General features: G+C 42.7%; 1 protein-coding gene across 1 annotated transcript in view; it reads right to left on the reverse strand.

Annotated features, from left to right (window-relative positions):
• The window catches only part of CPPED1 (calcineurin like phosphoesterase domain containing 1), a 122,483-nt gene that overhangs the window by 43,520 nt on the left and 62,305 nt on the right, over window positions 1-16,658 (reverse strand). The window lies entirely within an intron of this gene.

Below are 16,658 nucleotides of genomic sequence, written 5' to 3' on the forward strand. Positions count from 1 at the left end.
ATAAGAGGGAATAATCTAGAAATCCATTCACCTGAGCATACGGAAACTGCAGAAGTAATCATATGTTAAAAGCAAATCAGCAAGTAAAATGGGAACTGCTACCCCCCTGGACTGATCTGTCCTTCCCTCTGGATGCCTTGGAACCCAAGGACTAAGCAGCCATCTGACCCAGGGCTGCTGACTGCATGATGGTGGAGTCGTTAAAATGTTAAACGTCAGAGCAGCTTGATTTTTATCTTTTATTTAGATGAAAAATAAATTTAAATAGTGTAACTCTTCTGCCCCATCTTAACGGGCCCTGACGTGCACCCCCGCAGCGTGTGGGCCCAGCTCTGAACATTAGCCCCAGACTGAAGTTTTTAATACTACACACGTGGCCTTGAGACCTGTGCGGGCCCCTTTGTGGGGCAAATTCTTGGAACCTGCATGGCTTGATCAGCTGGCACGTGCATCTTGCCAAGTGTGCCCCACACAGAGAAAGAGGCACTTTACACTCCATCAGTGGCGTGAAGAAGTGTAAGGCCTCAACACCTTAATATTAAGTGTATCCCTCCTGGTACTCAGGAGTCAGTATGGAGATGATTATTTAGCAAAAGGTGGAAAATGTGTGGGGACCCTCCTCCCTCAGATCCCTGGCTTCCACATTTCTCATAATAATGCATTGAAACTTTAATAAATGGGTTTTAAAATGTACAATTCAATTACACATCTTTTTTTTAGCCCTTCTGTGCTAATTTATTCAACAAATAATTACTGAGTGCAGACTACGTATAAGGCACTGATTTAGTTGGTGGGGGCGAGCTATGAGCCAAAGACACACAAATTCTTCCCTTCATACTGGGGAGTCATTTTCCAATGTTTCCAAGCTGTTTCCACTGTTATGAAGCATTGCTGAGAAAAGCAAACCAGGGAAAGTACATACTTCCCGCACCCCGTCAGTCCTGAGGGATATGCTCAGTGTCGTGCAAAGACAGCCTAAGAAAAATGACGGAAAAGGGCAACCCCACTTCCCAAAGGTTGATGGAAACTCACCTGAAAAAGGTTGCCATAAGCAGATGAAAATTATACCCAACACGTCATTTCCATCAAGAATTAAAAAGCAAAAAAGTCTTTATGAAGCAATTATAGCTAAGAAAGATCATAAAGCAGAAATAAAGGAATTCACCTAGATAGTCGTAAAATAGGGAGAGGTGAAATAGGAACGGGTAGAAATAACTTGGGAAGAAATAAATGGAAACACAAAACCATCTTAGAAACTATTACTACAAAAAGATTAGCAGTAGTTGAGATTTCCTTTACAGCCAAGTATATGCCGATTTTTGTAAATGTCCTGTGAGCTTACGAGCAACGTGCATTCTCTAACTGTGGAATATGCAGTCCTCATATTCCCGCTCAATCACACTTGTGAACGGTGTGATGCAGATCTCCCACGTCACTACTCTTTGCTTTTAGCCTATTGATCTGTATCAATTTCTGACAGACTTGGGTAAGTCACCACTACCCAAGGATCGATCCATTTCTCCTCGAAAGTCTGCCAACTTTCATGTTCATTTACTTTTAGCTACGTCGTCAGACGCCTAAGAGTTGAGAATTTCCATGTCACTGAAATATTTTTATATTTAATCCTAATACAATAAATAAATAAAAAGAAAAGAGGAAGAGCCACTCCCTTGCATGTGGATATCCAGTTGTCCCAGCACCGTTTGTTATAAAGAATTGTCTTGGCAACCTGGTCAGAAATTGACTGACCCTAAATGCGAGGATTTGTTTCTAGACTCTCAATTCTATTCCATCGATCTGTATGTCTATCCTTATGCCAGTACCATAGTGTTTTGATTACTGTCGCTTTCTAGTAAGTTTAAAATCAGGAAATGTGAGTCCTCCAATTTTGTTCTTTTTGCAAAGGTCCCCTGCATTTCAATATGACTTTCAGCTTTTGGCAACTGTAGAATCCAAGAGAGCTAAGCTCAAGGTCCACCACACAAGAAGCTCACAGCTTTTCTGGAAGTCTTGTTTGGGTTTCTTTCACTGCGGACACACCCACAGCCTGGCTGTTCTTGGACTGGAAGGTGACCCAGCAAGGTTGGTCCAGGCCCAGATTAAAGGTGACGTGTACCTCTGAAAGTAATGTCTAGACCACCTGTGCACCACACTACACAGGAGAGGGAGGCAGTGAGGGTGTGGGGGCCCTGCTGTGTCCTGAGCAGGGTGTCGCCACATTAGGACTCCATCCTCGTAAAGATTCCTTGGCCAAAGGCAGATGGAAGACTTAGCAGGAGGTGAGTGGAGGGAGAGAGGCTGGCAGAGAGGTGATTTCATGGTCTTCAGGCAGGAGGTAATAAAAACTAGAACAGGACTGTGATACTAGAAATGGTACAAAAAAAGACCATGTAAATATGTGTAAGCTTTGTCCTCTTTGTGTAAGAAAACACAGAGGAGAAAATATGTAAATGTCTGTCATTGTCTGAACTTGTACTGTTGGCCACTGTCTTCCATGAATTATTTTCCCCCCAAAGTGGTCATCTCTCTAGTATTTACGTTCTTTACAGACAAACCTTGGTGCTACTGTAAGACGTGTGCATACATAATGATGGAATACTCGGTTTAACAGAAGACTACTAGACACTTGGTACATGAAAGACATTGCTCAAGGCTGATGCTGACAAGAGACAATGCAGTGTCCAGGGACAAGGAAGTTCCAGGACAGTTAGAAGCACATTTACCTTTGGTACTGGCGAGTCCCCGCAGGGGAAGGAATGACCATTCATTTCTGTTTAGAGCTGCTGGGGGATCAGATGGGTGATAAGGTCTTATTTAGAAAGACTACCTCTTTTTCCTTTAAGATTCCATTTCATAATCTGAACTTTGGCACCAGTGGCTATGCATCTAAATCTTTGGTCTCATTTGGGATTTTAAATATACAATGTAATGAAAAGGTAATACAAGTTTCACAGCTAAATTCCAATACACTCACTGCTCTTTCAAAGTCAGAGGCAAAATCTAAAATGCCCCAGTTATCATAAAGCTAGAAGAACAGAAATTACTTGCCTTCAGATAGGCATTTATTGAACAAACACCTGCTGTCCCACTGTGTGCTAGGTCACGGCCACACCAGTGTAAGGAATTGAGTTATCTTTGTTCTCATGGAGCTAAAAGCCTAGAAGGGAAACCAGACATGGCACAGCATGACTTGTGAAATTATGTGATAGAGGCCTTGGGCCGTGTGGAAGCACAGGATGGGGGTAACCTACACAGCTGAGAGGTGTGACAGTCTTTCCAGAGCAAGCAACGCTCCGATCAAACATCAAAAGGCTTAGGAGGAATTAGGGCCTGCTGAAGAAAGAAGGAAGCCTTCCAAGGCAAAGAAGCAGCAGGCTGAAGCACAGAGGTCGGAATGACAACCTGGCACCCTTTGGGAAGTGGGGCAGTGAAGAGTGTGCAAGCCAAAGTAATAAATAAAAAGAGCTTACATTTTGGGGGTGCCTATTCTGTTCTAGGCTAAGTGCTTTACATAGATGATCTCATTTGCTCCTATAAGAACCCGACACAGTAGAATTACTAATGCAAATGGGGAACCCGAAGCACAGGTAAGGCTCTCATTCAAGGTCACAGAGTTTATGATGCTCAATGGATTTTTAACCCAGGTAGGGCTGCTACATAAAATACAAGATGTCCAGTTATATGGAATTCCAAGCAGACAGTATTTTAGTATTAGTGTGCCCCATGCAGTAGTTGTATTCCTGTACTTTTATTTGCTGTATCTGGGAGTCCTAAATTCAGGTCCCACCTGGGGTTAACCCACCCTGACTCCAAGCTGCTGTCCTCAGCTATGAATGGAAATGGGTACATACACCACGTCCTGATCAGAGCCAAGGGCAGCTGCAGGGTGAACACTATGGGGAAGAGGGAGTTGCAGGCGACTCTATCAGTTTCTATGTTGAGATGCAAGGCTATGATTTAAGGTCCAATTTCTTAAATAGTTAGCTTATCCACATCCTTCTTGATGTGTTACCCACCCACCTGGCAACAACCAAAAAGTGTTGCCAATACAATTTGTTGGTCAGGGTATGGGGAGACAGTATATTTCTTACAGTATTGGCTGGAGTAGAAAGGTTTCCTTAATTCAAATTTGAAAACCAACATACACTTTGACCCCAACATTTTAATATCTGGAAAACTTCCCAACAATATGTGTGAAAAAGAAGTACAAACAAGACTTTTTATTATAGCCTGTTTGTGAGAGCAGAGCAGGGCTAGGAGTAGGATAAGGGGAGTGAGCGCAACCTGAAGCAGCCAGCACTCTCAGGTCTGTGCAAGCGCTGGCCCTGCACCTGCACACCGCTGACAGCGAGGGCCTCCTTGAGTTCTGCTCCCTGGACACCTCACCTGCTTCACTCTACCCCTAGTCCTGGAGGACGTCATGGCAGACAACACGGATAGGGGACTGGGTAAATACATTATGGTCTAGCCAATCAATGAAATACTATGTAGCCACAAAAAAGAATGGGGAAGACTGTACTGGGGTTAAAAAAGCAAGATCAACACAGGCATACCTCAGAGATACTGCAGGTTTGGTTCCAGGCCACTGCAATAAAGCAAGTGTCGCAATAAAGTGAGTGGTAATCTTTTTGTTGGCACAATAAAAATGAGGTCTGCCTCGTTAAATTAATGTACATTGTGCATTAATTTCCTGCCTTTTATGTAAAAGAAAAAAAAAGTAGAACTATACATAATATGGGCACACACTTTCTTTGGATGGGTGCCTTAAAAACTGGTTCTTTGTGCTGCCTCTAGGGAGAGAAATTGGGTTTACACATTCTTTATATTCTTTTGTAACTTTTGAAAGTTAGTCCATATAAATGGGTTCTCTATTAAAAATGTCAAGAAAATTATGAAAAAATATGAGGAAGAAATATGCTTAGAAATGTATCTGGAAAAGACACACAAGAGCTTGGTAGTTGTCTCTGGGAGGAAAACTGGCACCTGGGGCGGGGTGGGGCGGTTAATTTACCACTGCCTACCCCTATACAGAATGGAATTTTTCCTCATATGCGTGCATTACCTTATAATTTAAAGACATCAAAAGACATGAATGTTAATTGCACACACATGCACATGTTATCAGACCACTGTTGGAACTGAATGAAACTGGATGACTATATAATCCTGGGCAAGCCCAGACCAGGGCTTGGGTGTCTTCACACAGCCCTCTGTCTTCAGGGCATCTGATCTTGGTTTCTCATGTGGCATCGTTTTTCTCCCCAGGGGATGGCACCCCAGGGAGGATGATGAGAGCAATGCAGGACCAAGCCTTTCTTACCTGTAGCTTTGTGCTCAGTGGAGAAGGAATCCTTTGCTCTAAAAAACAAGACTGTTGTATTCTCTTGAGTCTTCCTCTAAGCTGTACCTGAATCAGACACCTACTTGCAGCTTGGTTTCAATTGCTAGCAAGCTTTTCCTCAACAAGGTGCACTGTTTCCCTGTGCTCTGTATTCTTTCCCGGGGGTTTGTGTTTCACCTAAGGACCTCCTTCTTTCCCATACCTTTGATAGAACATGGGTTTCTGATTTCATACAGGCTGAAGCCCAACATGATTAAACAAAATTATATGCTGTTATTGTATTAGAATAAAATCCCACTGCCTGGTTCATTTATTCCACAATTAAAAGAGATGAACTCTTGGCCATGTAGCTTTTCTTAGATTTTAATGCACTACAATTCACTGTTTATTGAGAGCCCATGTGGGTTACTTCATTTCCAAGAACACAGGTGTCCAGGTTACCACCACTCCCCACACCTGCCCAGCTTAGGGCCTCATCTTCTGAAGGGAAAATAACCATTATGTTTCATTTAAACTATATCTCAACCAGAAGCGTAGGCAGATACCAGAGAAATTCAGTGCTTCTCCGCCGGGCAGAAAACATCATGGTAATACGCATTTTGTTTTCCCTTTGGGGGTAAAGGAGAAAGGAGGCAGTTGCAACGTACTGGGGAACACAGCCTGGTTACAGAAAATATGGAACAAGAAATGAATAGCGAATCCATGGACTTCATTTCCTCCTTAACCACCCCCACCCTGGCCAGCAATATGCAGTGAAGACAAAATTTCACCAGCAACTACTGTTAAAGACCACCCACCTCTGCAACCTTCAAAATATTTTCTCTTTCCTATGGAGGTTTTCTAAACAACAGATATTATGATTAGATTTCGAGTGTCGTGAATCTGTTTACTGTTTTAGTAAGAAGTTTTTCTTCTTTCCTCAACTAGATCAATGTTTTCTGTAGCAAGTGGACAAGAAAGAATGTTGCTTAAAGAAAATAAGAACTCTCTATTCCCTAGTCCCTGTAGGCACAACAATTCTAAGGAGAACTGATGCTGATACACATTCAACCAGTCAGGAAAATTTAAATTAAATAGCAGGACGACCTTAGTAAGTAAGGAGAGACACAGCCAGGGGGTGCAACGAGCTGCCCATTCAGGGGGATAGAGAGTGGACTTCCCAGTTCGATACATTTAGCAGGGAAAAGAACAACAGAATCAATATGGCCCTCAAGGAAGCACACTCTGAGCAGGCACTTGCAAACCCCATGATTTCAACAGTTTTAGCTGGCAAAGGGGAGGCCGGTAGCTGAAGTCTGCGATGGGTTACAATTTCCTGTCCTAAAAACTGCTGCTGCACTTTGTCAGATCATTTTAGACGACAGTCTTCTGGGTCTGCCCCAGCTCCGAGGGCCTTCTTCTGCCTGGACTCCACAGGGACACGGGCCTGCCCACTGACGCCCCTCCCAATGCCAGGCTGTGCAGTGGCGAGCAGTCTCCAGCAGGATTTTCTTTGCACAATGAAGATGCTTGGTAGATGCAAGTGGATTTGGCCTAATTTGGGATCAGCCAAGCACATAAATTACGAGGAAGACATAAGGATACACACAAAGCACCCATCTCTTGTTCGTCCTTCCCTAATTTCAGTAGTGGGCTATCAGCTGGGCAGCCTCAGGACCCGTCCTCCTCACTCTAGACTTTCTGATAAAAACAGAAGGTTCAGCAGCTTCTCCACCCAGCTCCAGTCCAGCTTCTATACACACACCCCACTCCCCTTGTCTTCTAAAATTTCTTTCCCTCACATAGCTGTGGCCAATCTTTAAGCAATTAAAGGTACACCTTGTGGTTTATTATAATCTATGAAACTACAATGGGCCGTAGCATCTGCCTGTTATGGACTGAATCCTGCCCCCCAATAATTCATATGCTGACATCCTACCCCCAGCAACTGTATGCAGTATCTGAGCCTTCCCCAGGAGAGTGGATCCTCTGTCCTCCCCTTCAATTCCTCTTTGCCCCCCTCTGTGGCACCGCAGCACTGCAGGACCACGTTCCTTCTCCCCTGGTTACAGATTACTGCTGGCAAGACTGCAATAGCCTCCCGACAGGCCACTCAGTCTCTTCTTACACAGCCACTGCCACAAGCTTTTTCAGACACTGCTCACCTCCCTCAGTCACAATTCAAAGTGACATATACTTAATCTCACCTTCTTGCATGTTTCTGCCATCTAGCCTCACACCATCCCTCCAATGGTGCAATGGACGGCCTTTTGGCATCTGATGCAAAGACACCATCTGAAAACCTTGCCCAGTTCGAAACCTACATGTTTCAAGACTACACCTGAAACAGAACAGTTTGTGTATCAGCTGAAGTATCCCTGCCATTCTGCAAGAACACAAAGAGGGTTTTGCATTTCTTCATCATCAGCTTCGCCAGCTCTAAGATGGCATGACTCTTGACAAATGTTTGATTTGAAGAAATGTGTACTACTTCAAGGCTAAAGCATGAAGAAATGCTTTTGGGGTGTATCCTGTTATTTTGGGTTCACAGAGCATCAACCCCACTGTTCTACTGCTTTACAGATGAGCAAACCAAGGCTTTACTGCACTCATGGGGCGGGGAGCAGGGAATGAGGACTCAAAGCTGAGCTACACAAAGCCCAGGGCTCAGCCATGAAGGGCAGCCCAGGAACTGGCCCATCAGTGGGATTCAACGGTGGGTCCTGGGGAAGTGGGGCAACCTGGCATTCTAAATCTCACTCTGCAACCTACTGGTTATGCTTTCTTTGGCATTAATCAATGATAAATATACCCCTCACTATCACTAGTAAGTGTTTGAATTTGCCAGGGCACCAAGGTAAGCATTTCATATACTATTTCATCATAACAACAGTCTTGTCACCATCTCTTACTTAACTGTGCTGTCTTAATTTCTCCAGGTATAAAGTAGTAAGAGTACATTGGGGTGCATGTTCTTTTGAATTGGTGTTTCAGGGTTCTTAGGGTATAATCCCAGCAGTGGAATTGCTGGGTCAAAAGGTAGTTCCATTTTTAGCTTTCAAAGGAAATTCCATATTGTTTTCCACAGTGGCCGCACCAGTCTGCATCCCCACCAATAGGGCATAGGCTTCCCTTTTCTCCACATGATCTCACCTATAAGTGGAACCTAATCAACAAAACAAAAAAACAAGCAAAATATAACCAGAGACATTGAAATTAAGAACAAACTGAAAGTAACCAGAGGAGAGGTGGGGGGCGGGGATAATGGGGGGGGCAGGAAAGGGAAGGGTTTTCAGGAACACGTATAAAGGACACATGGACAAAACCAAAGAGGGTTGGGATCAGGGGAGGGAGGTGGGGATGGTTGGGGAGGGGGGGGTGGTGGTAGAAAAATGGAGAAAACTGTACTTGAACAACAATAAAATGATGTGAAAAAAACAGTAAGAGCAAATTTGCTATATCTATTTTCAACTAATGGAAAAAAATAATGACATTGAGGTGGGATAGTAAGAAGCTAGGAAAATTCCTTGGCAAGGGGAATAGAGTAACTGAGACAAGATAATTAAACAAGGCCGAACAACTGGACCAATTTATAGTCAGCTAGTGAACTGCAAGGCCTTATCTTCCATAACCAAGGACACTTGAACACAAATGGTTTATACCTCTCCTCCCCAACCAGAGAATGCATAGCTTAAATCACCCTGCTGGGGAGACAGAGCACAGAGAGACCCAATGAATGCTATTTGTGCTAGCTAAACCCAAGGACGGATGAAATCAGGGGAACAAATAACAGAAACCCAATTACAGCCAGACAGACCCAAGATAAAACTAAAGCAATAAAGCTGACCAGAGAATTCCCCTATCTGTACATTTTGATGCACCGGCATATTAAAAATGCACCTGGAAAGCTGATGAATATTCTGCTGAAACTCTTCCCTACGATTCTCACCCACAGAAAAGAGTTAAAATTCCTCAAGACAAAGGATGCCAGTGTGGGCTCGCTCTGGAGCACGCCTGTGCCCATTCTTGGGTATGAACTTTTTATTTTCTTTCTCCTAAACTCTAAGCGTCCCCCCAGGACTTGCCACCAGGGGAGCAGTGGGCAGCAGCAGTTTGTCCTGAGCTAACCCTCTGGACCTGTCTCCAAGGTTTCCCTTTTCTCTGACTTCCCAGTGAGCTAAAGCAGCCCCACCTCAATCCACTTCTTTCCCATAACGTTTCTAGGCTGTCTCCTGTTGTTTTTTCTATCCTAAGCCCTTACTTGTTTCACTGTCCCCAGCTTTAAAAAATGTAATCTCAAAATCACCTGAATTCGTGTTGTGAAATCTTTCCTGCACGGAGTCAAGAACCCAACAGGCTGGCCCAACCCAGGCAGACCCGCTCCGGGTTGGTCCCCATCTGGTAACAACGTAACATATATGTGCTAGGTGCCCAGCAGAGTGTGATGAATGAGGACACTGTCCTTCCCCGCATGAAGCTTAGGATTTGGACACAAGGTTTATGTAGAGATGGCAGGAGGAAGGACAATTCCACGCAATGTTAAGGACAACCTGCACAGCACCTGTCAGTGAACCACTGACTAAGTGACCATAAAAAGCAAATAACCCTACAGGCTTTAAGCAATAAACAACTTGACCCCCGAGTTTACAAGATACAGTTATCACAACCAAACGTGTGTCGAGTACAGGGTAGTTCTAGACTTGTTGAACTGTATCTAATTTAATCACTCCAAAGGCATTCTAGCTAGCGGTAACAGGGAGTATCTAGCAGCAAAACCCTTTGACCAAACTGTCAACTCTGCCGACGATACCGGGGAGGTCACTGGACGGCGGGGAAATCCTGGCTGCCAAAGCCATTTCTTCAAGCATCGTTCTGCAGAGTAATGTCGAGTCCTCAAGTAAAAATAAGGATTTAGAACTTCTGAATTCATTATGATCCTGCACTTAACATTATAATATGGACTTATTAATTGAAACGGTTTGTTGCTTTGTAAATTATCCCCTTGTAGCATCTAGAAGTAAAAGAAAAGGGAAAGGCACTACAACTATAAAACTGTTTTAACCTGTTAAGAGTGGTGTTTATTTTACAAATGTACACAAAAGTTTTTCACAAATTGGCTGCTGGGTATGCAATTAGGGTTTGTCACAGAAATAACATTTTACCTGGTAGTTAGGTCTCAGGCTAACTCACTACAGCCTCGCTACCGGTAACCCACAGCACGATGAACGCACTAATTCAACCCCCAAGTCAGAGTCACAATCAAGCTTCTCTCCCCAGCTGCAATGTTAACTTGCCCAGCAAAACATTCGACATTTATTATTATTGCCAGATTTTGTGTCTTTTTATCCTTTCAAAAATGACCTTACCAGCTAGCACAGAAGTGTAACCACTATTTATAGCTGTAGGCAACAATGATAAGGGGACTCAGTATATTAGAAATGTATTACATAAAATAATATGTATATCAAATGCATCTGATTAGAGGGTTGGTAAAGGTATAATTTTGTGGTAAATAACTTAGAGATATTTGTTATATTAATAGAACTAAAATGTACTATAATAGTGGTTTTAGGATAATATATCTCTAACATGTGAAGAAGTAGGGGAGATAAAAATAAAGGGTTTATCTTCCTGAGACCCCAAAGAAAGAGTGAGGTGACCGAAGATCACATTTGGAGTCTGACCCAATGAAGCAAACAATTCTCCTGGGTCACTCGGCAGCTCACTGTATAAGAAGAACAAGTATGACGGCAGCTGTCATTCATGAATACTGACCATGTGCTAAGCACCTGCATTACTGCACCAACAAGCCTGTTACTGTACATGCTACATGCTTGGTTGACCACATGACTGGCGCCCCTCCTCATGGTAACATTTGATGAGTAAAAACCACATCAAATGAAGTGAACTGTAACCAGGAGAGAAGAAACGGTTCTGTGCCAGTTCTGTAATGCAAGAAGAATGGGTAAAGAGAAATTCTTAAGTAGAGGACAAAGAGCCAGCTCTCTTGGGAAGGACCTGAGAGGCAAATGGATGGGATGTGGAGAGTTTCAGGCACTGAGTGTGCCTGCCATCTTGTCTGCTGACACAGTTGCCACCACTGTGAGCAGAGAAGGTGTCTAAGACTTCTCATTGCCACCCTGCCCTGACTGTCACCTTCTCTACAAAGGAAGGAGGCACCAGAGGGAGCCCAGGTGGTGGGTAGGGGTCAACACACACCATTGGTTCTTTGGGGAAACATGATCTGACTTCCAATTCAGGGCTCTAGAAGTTCCACCCTGCCTCCTAGTCCTTCTGTATGCAAGCCAGGGGATGAAGAGCTTCCAGGGGTGGGAGAACAGCTGGGGCACACTTGGAATATAGCAAGGTTAAATGCTGGGATATTATGAGGTTAAAATTAGGGTATTCACATTTGCCTAGACCTGAATATAATATGACCAGAATGAAAATCCTAAATATAATAGTATACTCAGGGTTTTGCAAACCTGGGGGGAAAAATTTAAGAGGAAGAATCTCACAGACTATACCTTCATTTTATGTTGTGTATTAATATTCATCTGATAAAGACTTGGGTGAGAACTATCTTGTCATTTTGTTGACAATACAGAACATAGAGAACAGTGTTTGGATAGCTGTAAAAGGCTGAGAGCAATAAAATCTTACTATTATAAAATTTTTAGCAGAAATGACTCAGAGAAAACATAGGGAAGTGGGTTTGGTGAGACAGAGCTAAAAGCCACCTTAAAATTATAATAGAGACTTCCAGTTAAAGATGGTGGATTGAAAACTTGGCTGTGTCCCTTCCACAAATCCTACTGCAAAGATAGTAAAATCCCACAGACAAAGACAATGGGAAAGGAGAAATCCACAGCAAAATGAAAACCAAAAAGCAGATGGACAAGTGGTGATGGGTTTAGCTGACTTATAAAGTTAAATATTCAGTTGGCAGTGGGAAAGTCAGTAAGCGACTGGCTTGGTACAACCAGTTTTGAAAACTCTTTGGCAGTATTTCCCAAAGTTAAACCTACATCCTCCCAAGAACCCAGCAATTCCACTCCCAGGACTGTAATTAAAGAAATGAGTGTGTAACTCTGCTAAAAAGATATGATATGAATATCGCAGCAGCTTTATTCAAAGTCCCAAAATAGAAATGACCCAGATATCCATCCAGAGTGGAATGGGTGGCTAAGTGTGATGTAATCACTAGATGGATATGACAGCAGTAACAAAGAACTAACTGCTGCTACATGCAGCAGACTGGATGAACCTCAGTCAGTATGGACAGAAACGGTGCCAGGAGGACACATACTGTACGGCACTGTTCCTAGGAAGTTAAAGAACAGGCAGACCCAAACGACAGTGACATAAAGACTATGACAGAGGCACAGGGAGCCTTCTGGCGTGTGGCACACATTCTATTATCTTGATTTGAGTGGTGGTTCAGAGTGGGTTTGTATGTTCAAGCTCTTCACTTCAGATTAATTTCATTTTGCTTTATATTAAACCTCAATTTAAAAAAAGAAAAGTAAAAAAATGAATTCTTAAAAATATGCTTTGTATCACAGATACCCGAAAGGCCTAGGAATTTGTAGTGACAGGTGACCTTGGAAATGGGAGTAAGAGAGACCTAACACAGAAAGATGCCTTGAAATTCCATGAGGCTGGACTACTGTCCTCACTTTGGCAGAGGCGGGTTTCAGTTTTTGTAAAAAAACAGGGGGCTTTTGCACCTCAGCAGGTAGAGTTGGGATTGGGGTACTGTAGTGAAGCCAAGAAGATTAAGATGAAAGGTTTACTGTGATTTTTGAGCATAGCTTTATGCCTCCATTGGACCCTAGAGACCTCCAAATGAGAGCAGCCAGGCAGAGCCCTCCAGCCAGAGGAAAGAGTCGACCCTGGGGCATCTGATAGCCAAAAAGAAACAACCTCAAGATGCTGGGGAAGAGGGGAAAAGCGGGGTCGGGGGAAGCTATCAATATTCTCAGAGAAAGAAGATACTGCATTCATCAAACAATTACAGAATGCTTTCTTTTTTCTATCCTCACCCGAGGACATTTGTTCATTTCCTTAGAGAGAGTGGAAGGGAGAGAGAAAAACAGTGACTGGTTGTCTCCCATATGTGCCAAGACCAGGGACAGTACACACCAAGACCAGGGATAGAACCTGCAACCTAGGCATATGCCCTGACTGGGAATCAAACCTACAACCGTTTGGCTTACAGGATGATGCTCCAACCAACTAAGACATTCTGGCCAGAGACAGGAAGCTATTTTTTAAAAGAGTAATGACCAAAAAAGCTCTCTGAAATTAAAACTATGGTAGAAGAAATGGAAATTCAGCAGAAGCTTAAAAGATAAAGTTGTGGAAATATCTCAGAAAGAACAATAAGAAATGGAAAAAAGGAGATAATATTTGAGAACCAGTATAGGAAGCCCAACATCTGAAGAATATGAGTACCAGAAAATACAGAAAAACTCAAAGGGGAGAGGACTTCCAGTCAAGATGGAGGCATAGTTAGACATGCTTTGTCTTCTCGTGCAACCACAAGAAGAAACACAATCTCAAAACAAAGCAAAACAAAAAAAACTGCCCGAAAATAGGACTGTATGGAAGTCTGACAACCAAGGATTTAAAGAAGCCATATTCATCCAGAAGGGTAGAAGGGGTAGAGAGGGGAAGCCAGGGCAGAGAGGACATGGTGTGGTACAGAGAGGCAGCAGTGCTGGCAGTGGCAGAACCAGCAGTACCATGTTCATGTGGTAGATAAAAATTGGGAGGGATACCTTGGGAGCAAGCTATCCCAGTCCCAGACCAGACATTGCAACCCAGGGTTCCAATGCCAGGAAGAGAAAGTCTCATAACTTCTGACTGGAAAAACCAGTGGGGGTTGGGGCAACAGAAATAACTGCTGGTTACTCAGGAGAGTCCGTTTAAAGGGGCTGCATGGTCTTAAAACATATGTGAACCCACTCACTCTGGAATTCAACACCAGGGCAACAGCTAGAAGGGTGCCAGTTGCACACAGGGAATGGATGAAGCGACTGGAAATGGAGCGAGTGCTGAGCATGCTCCAGAAACCAGGCAGTGGCACTGTTCCCTCTCTGACCCCTCCCTGCTACACAGTGCCACAAAGCGGTGCAGCAGATTGCCCCAACCTGGTGAACACTCAAGGCTCTCCCCTATACAACTTAACAGGTGCACTCAGACAGGAAGTCAAAGCAGCTCTACCTAATACACAGAAACCAACACAGGGAGGCTGCCAAATTGAGGAGACAAAGAAATACAGCACAAATGAAAGAACACAATAAAACCCAAGAAAAAGAACTAAAGAAAATGGAGACAGCCAACCTATCAGATGCAGAGTTCAAAACACTGGTGATCAGGGTGCTCAGAGAACTCAGTGAGTACAGCAACACCACAGGGAAAGAAATGAAGGCTGCACGAAGTGAAATAAAGAAAAATCCAAAGGCAATCAAGAGTGAAGGGAAGGAAACTGGGATTCAAATCAACAATTTGGAACATAAGGAAGAAATAAGCATTCAACCAGAACAAAATGAAGAAACAAGAATTAAAAAAAAAAATGAGGAGAGTATAAGAAGACTATGGGACATCTCCAAAAGTGCCAACATCTGAATCATAGGGGTGCCAGAAGGAGAAGAGGGAGAGCAAGAAATTGAAAACTTATTTGAAAAAATAACGAAAGAAAACTTCCCTAATTTGGCAAAGGAAATAGACATACAAGTCCAGGAAGCAGAGAGAGTCCCAAGCAAGTTGGACCCAAAGAGGCCCACACCAAGACACATCATAATTAAAATGCCAAAAGTTAAAAATAAAGAGAGAATCTTAAAAGCAGCAAGAGAAAAGCAGAGAGTTACCTAAAAAGGAGTTCCCATAAGACTGTCAGCTGATTTCTTAAAATAAACTTACAGGCAAGAAGGGTCTGACAAGAAGTATTCAAAAGGATGGAAAGCAAGGATCTACAACCAGGATTACTCTATCCAGCAAAGCTATCGTTTAGAATGGAAGGGCAGATAAAGTGCTTCCCAGACAAGGTAAAGCTAAGGGAATACATCATCATCAAGCCCTTATTATATGAAATGTTAAAGGGAGTTATTTAAGAAAAAGAAACTATGAACATTAAAATGACAACAGTCACAACTATCAACAACTGAATCTAAAAAACAAAAACAAAAACAAACTAAGCAAACAAATAGAAAAGGAACAGAATCATAGATATGGAGATCATCTGGAGGTTTATCAGCTGGGAGGGGGAGGGGGAAGAATGGGGGAAAAGGTGCAGGGATTATTAAGTATAAATTGATAGGTACAAAATAGACAGGGGGATGTTAAGAACAGTACAGGAAATGGAGAAGTCAAAGAACTTATGTGCACGACCCATGGACATGAACTAAGGGGGGGGGGACTGCTAGAGGGAAGGGTGGTACTGGGTGGAAGGAGGCAAAGGGGAAACACTGGGACAATTGTAATAGCATAGTCAATAAAATATACTTAGAGAAAAAAAGAAAAACTCACAGGGGAGAATCATCAATGAAATAATTAAAAAATATTTGAAGGCCATGACTTTATTAAACAGAGTAAGCAGATTCACACCATGGTACATCACAATGCTATTTCAGAACAGTGGATACAAAGAGAAGATCCTACATGTTTCCAGTCTCACAAAAGGATCAAGAATCAGAATGGAACTGAGCACCTTAAAACCCATACGGAACAAGCAAAAGCAAGAAAGCAAAGCTTATAAACTTCTCAGAGAAAAATGACTCCGTAACCTAATGTTCTATACCCAGCCAAACTACCAAACAATCAATGTAATGTAATGTAATGTAATGTAATGTAATGTAATTTAATGTCAGGGTCAAATGAAGATATTTTCAAATGTAAATTCTCCCTCAGAAGCTACAAGAAGTTCTGCTGCATCTGAAAAGACAGGAAGCGGGGATCCAACATGAGAGAGAAAGGAAGGTATCAGTCCCCAGAATGGGGATGGACATACCAAGGTGATAGCTGTTAACAGGCTTAGAGAGTAACCAGTCAGGGAACAGAGGGCCCTAGGAGAAATTTCTACAAGAAGCTGAAACTGATAGAATGCCTAATATTGACAAAAAATTTATCCACTTATGCCTTTGGAAAACCACACTGAGGTTGAATTAGTATATTTTAGAAACTAAGACTTTTTATTTTGAAAATGCAAATAAAATTTGCAGAAAAAATAATCATGACATACTATATAGCTCAGTTGTGAATAATGCTTAAAATAAAGTATATCTAAACTATTATAAATGTTAATATTTATGTAACCAAAATTAGGCTTTAACAA

Source organism: Desmodus rotundus, chromosome 1 (genome assembly GCF_022682495.2).
Source record: "Desmodus rotundus isolate HL8 chromosome 1, HLdesRot8A.1, whole genome shotgun sequence".
Classification (NCBI taxonomy): Eukaryota; Metazoa; Chordata; class Mammalia; order Chiroptera; family Phyllostomidae; genus Desmodus; species Desmodus rotundus.